The 6,199-nt window shown below is 34.3% G+C and overlaps 1 protein-coding gene across 1 annotated transcript in view; it reads left to right on the forward strand.

Annotated features, from left to right (window-relative positions):
• pard3aa (par-3 family cell polarity regulator alpha, a) overlaps positions 1 to 6,199 on the forward strand; it is a 500,803-nt gene that overhangs the window by 57,068 nt on the left and 437,536 nt on the right. The gene's annotated exons all lie outside the window — the stretch shown is intronic.

The following is a 6,199-nucleotide window of genomic DNA, read 5'->3' on the forward strand; positions in this document are numbered from 1 at the left end:
GGGGGTTGATGGGGTGTGCCCGAAGCGTGAATCCTTATTTAGAAAGGTACGGAAAAACAAACGGAAAACAAATAACAATTGTTAACGGTTGACTGTTACATTACAGTACATAAAATTTCACTTACCACATAAACAGAGTAAGGGGAGATGACTGAGGATGATGGCGAATAATTTGCAGATCCTGAGCACCACTGACAAACATATAATCTTGTAAAATGTGTGGTAAGTACTGCCGCTCCATAGTAGAAACCAAGTACGCGCGATTGCGAATCTCGAAAGTGAAAGTGAAACTAAAAAGCGATCGCGCATTCAAAAGCAGTTTCAGTGCCAGGCATAATAGCGGCTCCCTGATGCCCGCAATTTATATACAGTATAATTGCCCAATGATATAACTGCGAGAGAAAATACTGAAATATATATTTTCCTCCCATCGCTTATTTATTCCCTTTAGGGTTGGGAGGGGGAGGGGGGATGGGGATCGCGATGCCGGCTCAACATCGTGATGTCTATCAGCCATTGGCGATGGACGATGACATCGTCTATCGGCCCAACCCTAGTGGTTATCACATCTGGATGTGTATTGATTTCATTTCACGAAGCTTGGGAATGGCCAGGAATGTTGAGTCTGCTATTGCACTTATATATCTAGTGATGCATTAAAATTACAACAATCAAAACTATTTGACTGGAAATTAATTTGAGTTTTGCTGAAATCATTGACTGAAATGATTTTGCGATTTCAATCGATCCTCATTTTGATGAACCAAGATCTTTCAGTTCAGAACAAAACTTCACTAAGCATTAGTGCGCCTGTTATCCAATAGTCGCAATAGGCTTTATGCTTTGCTACTTTTGATATGAAACACCGTCTGGGTTCTCAAATTCATTCAATATTATAATAAAATTCAAACAATAAGTGCAGTTTTGATGTTCTTTAATGTGTCATGAAAGAATGCATTTCAAAGATGCCAGTAAAACAGCTTGTAAACAATACGCCACATAACTGTATACATTTACCCCAGGTAAGCCATTCATTGTCCATTAACTCGGTAGTTAGCTAGAAGAAATAAGAGAAAGCATTTTGCTAATATTTGCACTACATTACATATTCATTATATATGTAATTAGCCTGTTGTCTTTTATTACAGACGCCATTTAAATGTTTATAGATTGTTGTAGAAAGCATAATTATATAATTAAAAAGTGCCTTATGTGCATTTTAGAAGCTTATATACAACTTGGGGTTTTTTTGACTGTTGATTATTAAATAATTTTTTTTCGGTTTTGGTTTTCAGCTAAATGGAAACTTTAGTTATGGTGCATCACTAATCATTACCTCTTCCTATAATTTCCCTTCATCTGATGCCAAATTGACAGTGAGTCTGTGTGACTAACAGCGATGGTCAGTGTTTGTAATGATTTTTCAGTTCGACTCACCAGTTTCGGACCACCTCATGCTAAATAAATGTCTTTTTCCTCAAGGAATCATCCAGGAAAAGCATCATGATTCTGTCACGGCAGTGGAATGTGGGAAGTTTACCTCTGTCGGAGTCATTGCTCTTGTGTGCCCCTGGCTCTCACTGTGAATAATGGCTAATCTCAGTTCCACTTAAGAGTTTCGTCCCTCTGGTGTGTTTATAGCTGTAGTTTGTTCATTAGCGTTGCTGCTAATGTTGTCAAGCCCTGATAGATTGTGTTTAGTCAGCAAGCTAATTAGCTGTCTGTTCCTGCTGGGCTCTGGTGACATCTCTCTGGCTAGATCCGCTTTTGTTCCTGGCAATTTATAATCGTCCTCTCGGCATGACCGCAGTTGCTAATCCATGTTAGCTCAATTAGTAAACGGCACAGTCTGGCTACACTTGCATTGTGTCTGCTCGGTCCAATCCGTATTATGAAGCTAATTAGCATTAGCATTGACTTTGAAAGCAGAGGATATTGTCATTGATACCTGAAGGAAAAAAAAAGAACCGTTATATAACGCCCCATATGGTCTAGTCTTAAAGACTTTAACATGTATTAAATGTATTTTAATAGCACCAACAAGAGGTACAGTGGTGGTGTCAAATGATGATACTATGGTACTGAATGATTAGCATGTTCATATCTCATGTAATTGACATGTTACATAGGGGAGTGCACAATAAAATGAATGCAATGTTGCATTAAACTGATCAAAAGTGACAAAAATGATAAAATGTTACAAAAATATTTATATTTCAAACAAATACTGCCTTCGAACTATCCATTCATCAAAAGTCTACAAAAATATGAAGCAGCACAACTGCTTTCAACATTGATAATAATGAGAAATGTTTCTTGAGCAGCAAATCAGCATATTAGAATGATTTCTGAAGATCATGTGACACTGAAGACTGGAGTAATGATGCTGAAAATACAGCTTTGATCACAGAAATAAGTTACATTTGAACAAAATTCATATAGAAAGCAGTTATTTTAAATTGTAATATTATTTCACAATATTACAGTTTTTAGTGTATTTTTTATCCAATAAATGTTGCCTTTGTGAGCATAAGAGGCATTATCAAAAGTATATATATATATATATATATATATATATATATTCATTGTTTTATTATACTCGCATCATAAAACGGAGATAAAAATATGTATATGTAATGTTTTTTTACACATATGTATATTTATAAAATAGTACATTTATGTTTATTTAATTTTATTGTATTTTTTATTTTTATTTTAGACATGTTCAATGAAAATACTACGGATTTTGCGTCGAAAATGACATGACCGCTATGTTTGCAGACAGAAATCAGAATCAGTTGCGCTGTGTTGTTCTTTGTTTGGGTAAATGCTCACTGCAGTTGTAGAGTCAGGAAAGCGTTCAGGTTTGTGTGTCTTGAGAGCTGCTGCTCATCTTGGGAGTGCTGAGCTTTTCATTCGCGGGTGCCATGGAAACATCAGGAGTCAGTCAGACCAGACGTCTGCATCTGTGGCCTTGCTGTGTGCGATTCTTCCGAGAGCCACGTAACACCTTCCTCCCTCTTCACACCCTCCACATCCTCTCCACACTTTCATCCGCCCGGCTTTGCTGGCATTTCTTGATTCTGCAGACAACATTTCACTGCCACATGCATCCATTCTTCAATACTGTTAATCTTGCATCATCTCCTTTGTTGTTGTTTTTTTCTTTCTTTCTTTTTATATTGTCTCTCTCTTTCTCACTGATTTCCTCTCCTGTACCCTTCTAGATTTTTCCATTCACTGCTTTTGGGTCCTCTGAGGTTCACAGCATGCCATGCACTTGCCTTCATGCATTTCTGAGGATTAGATTTAAATATTATTTCTGCTATGTGCATTAGATTAAGTAGCTTTGCGTCTTTGTGTGTTTATATCAGATGTTCAGGGCTCAGTGCGTGTATTTGGCCTTGTGTGGTTGAGTGAACAACAAGGCTTTTTTAATGTTCTGTGCGTTAAAGGTGCTCTTTATTTTTTTGTAGTTTTGCAGCCAATATGATTCCATTTCTGGTAATAGGATGCTAAAACAAATACAGAGTAGTGCTCTTAGTCTTTGATTTGAATGTTTTACGGCTGCTTTAGGCACTTAGATGCTGAATTAAATTAATTTTGAACCCTGTAAAGCCTGATATATGAAATAATATTCTGATTTTTTTTAATGGAACAGTTTATTGAACCTTTAGACAAAAAAAAAAACTGAGCAAAATTATGAAATTTGGTGCAGATGCTGATATTTACATAGACAAAAAAGTAAGATGATAATTCTGATAGGTTGTAATGTAAATCAATGAGATTGTGGACTACTTGCATAAAATCATATAAATATAATTTGTCACTCTATATCTCCCAAAATAATATGCCTTAGTAAGATGACATTCAAATGCTTTATAGTTAAAGCATATATTGCAGTGCAATGCAGTGATGATTGAAAGATGAACAAATAAATGTTCCTCAAAAGCCTGATGATCATATTTAATATTCACATTATGATGTCTGGATAAACCTAAGTTGCTTCAGTTTATTAAGTGTTTATCTTGAAATGTTATACTAACAATATCAAAGTTATTCTTATGTTTACTTTATACAAATCTCAGATTTCATAACAAAAAGTGCAGTGAAGCATGAGCTGAAGGTGGATGTTTGTACAATTCTCTAAAAGGTCTTTTACTTGCTAAATCAGCCAGACAACAGAAGGCATGCAGTAGATTGAGTGAAATAGCTTTAACAGCAATTTTGATCATGTTGATCATTTAGAGGACTTGGAAATTGTGTATCAAATAGGATACAACAAGCATTACAGGGATAAAACACTGTTAAATGTATCTTTAGGAAATCTAAAAAGTAATATATTCAAATTTTAAACAGTTCATTAAAATGTTTTCTTCAGCAATTTTAGTGTTTCTAATTTATTTATTTATTAACAAAATAGTGAATTTTAATGTCAGCCATTTATTGTTTTTTTGGCCATAGCATTAGCTTATTGGTAGTCATGTTAGTTTAAAGTAAGTTTGACGTCAGAGTTCAGTCCTCTAAGTTGCAGTGCTTTTCACGGGACGTCCCAGTCTGTCGTCTTCATGTGGAAATAGATTTATGCAATCCTCATGGAAGCTGCTCAAGCCCTGAGAGGCTGTTTAGAGCCTGTGAAATATGTGTGCGCTGCTGTGGCTCGCTTTAGGAAGTCTGTGTGTTTATGGACTCGACGGGCTGCCGCTCGCTCATTCATCCTGCAGGGCCTTCAGTTAGTGGCTAGTTCTGGACGGGTGAGTGTTTTACCAGGTGTCATCATGTCACCGTAACCCCCTCCAGACTCCTGCCTGCTCATGCTCTGGCCTTGGACGTCGGATGTGACTTTCCATGATGAATATACAGTGGGTACGGAAAGTATTCAGACCCCCTTCAATTTTTCGCTCTTTGTTATATTGCAGCCATTTGCTAAAACTGTATATAGTGTGGTTATTATATAGGGCTGCTGAAAAGACCAGAGTAAGGTTCCAATTTCGTTTATGTTGGTTAGTGCTGGCTTGGTTGCATCATAAAACATTCACTCGATTGTTCACAAAAAAAACAAAAAAAAAACTGTATAAATGTATACTGTATATATATTTAAAATAAAAGCTGTTATTTTGAACAGTCTATAAAATAAACTTTAAATAAATAAATAAAAAATAGAAATAAAATAAAAAGAAACAAAACACAGAAATACATTACAGTTTAAATGATATTAAACTAGAAAACAAGTATATTAAATTGTAATAATATTTCAGATTTTTTTGTTTGTTTTTAATGTATTTTTGATCAAATAAATACAGCCTTGGTGAGTATTTTTCCCAAAATATATCTTCCTCAAAGTAAATATAATCACTAATGAAACTCTTAAGGAATCAGAATTATTAAAAGGGTCTTGAAAAGTAATAAATCATAAATCATGATGCACCAACAAGAATATAAGAATATAAAAACATAAAAAATAAGTAAGTAAAAATAAATCAATAAAATTATAAATAAATAATTGTAAAACATTATATATGAATTTCTTTGATTTATATTGATTAACTTATTTTCGTCTTTTTTTTAATTAATTTTTTATTATGACTGAATTTCCATCATTTTTTGACTAGGACGTAGTTTGATGTGTGTGTGTGTGTGTGTGTGTGTGTGTGTTTGCTCATGTGTAGCAGTGCATGCTGTTTGGTGATTACTGATATCCAGTTTTTCTAGTTCTCTAGCTCAGTGTTTCCCAACCTTTCTTTAGTCGCGGCACCCTTTGGAAATTTTAACAAATTTGTGGCACCCTACAAAATTAATTTTGTCACAATATTTGAATTTCTAACTTCGATATGATACTTTGAAAAGTATAGATATTCGGTACAGCAGGGAAGAACTGCAGAATATACTGTCATACAGATATTTTTTATATTATAAAAAAAAATTGTCCATCAATGGTGGCAATCAGTAGGCTAATTTCTAATGAAGAGATCAATTTATATGACAGATTTTAATGTAGGCTTTTATTCATATGTAAACATTGTGAGATAGCTAGTTATAATGGTAATTAAAAAAAGTTTTGATTTTACAGCTGGGTAATTTTGTTGCAGTAGCACGAGATAGCTTGATTTAAAACTTTGAATTGAATAAAAAATGACAAGGAGTCAGTAATCAAATAAGAACAAATAAAGCAATTACTAATGATAGCACAAATAAAAAA

The sequence above is a fragment of the Sinocyclocheilus anshuiensis genome, unplaced genomic scaffold (genome assembly GCF_001515605.1).
Source record: "Sinocyclocheilus anshuiensis isolate Anshui unplaced genomic scaffold, SAMN03320099.WGS_v1.1 scaffold79, whole genome shotgun sequence".
In the NCBI taxonomy this organism is placed as follows: Eukaryota; Metazoa; Chordata; class Actinopteri; order Cypriniformes; family Cyprinidae; genus Sinocyclocheilus; species Sinocyclocheilus anshuiensis.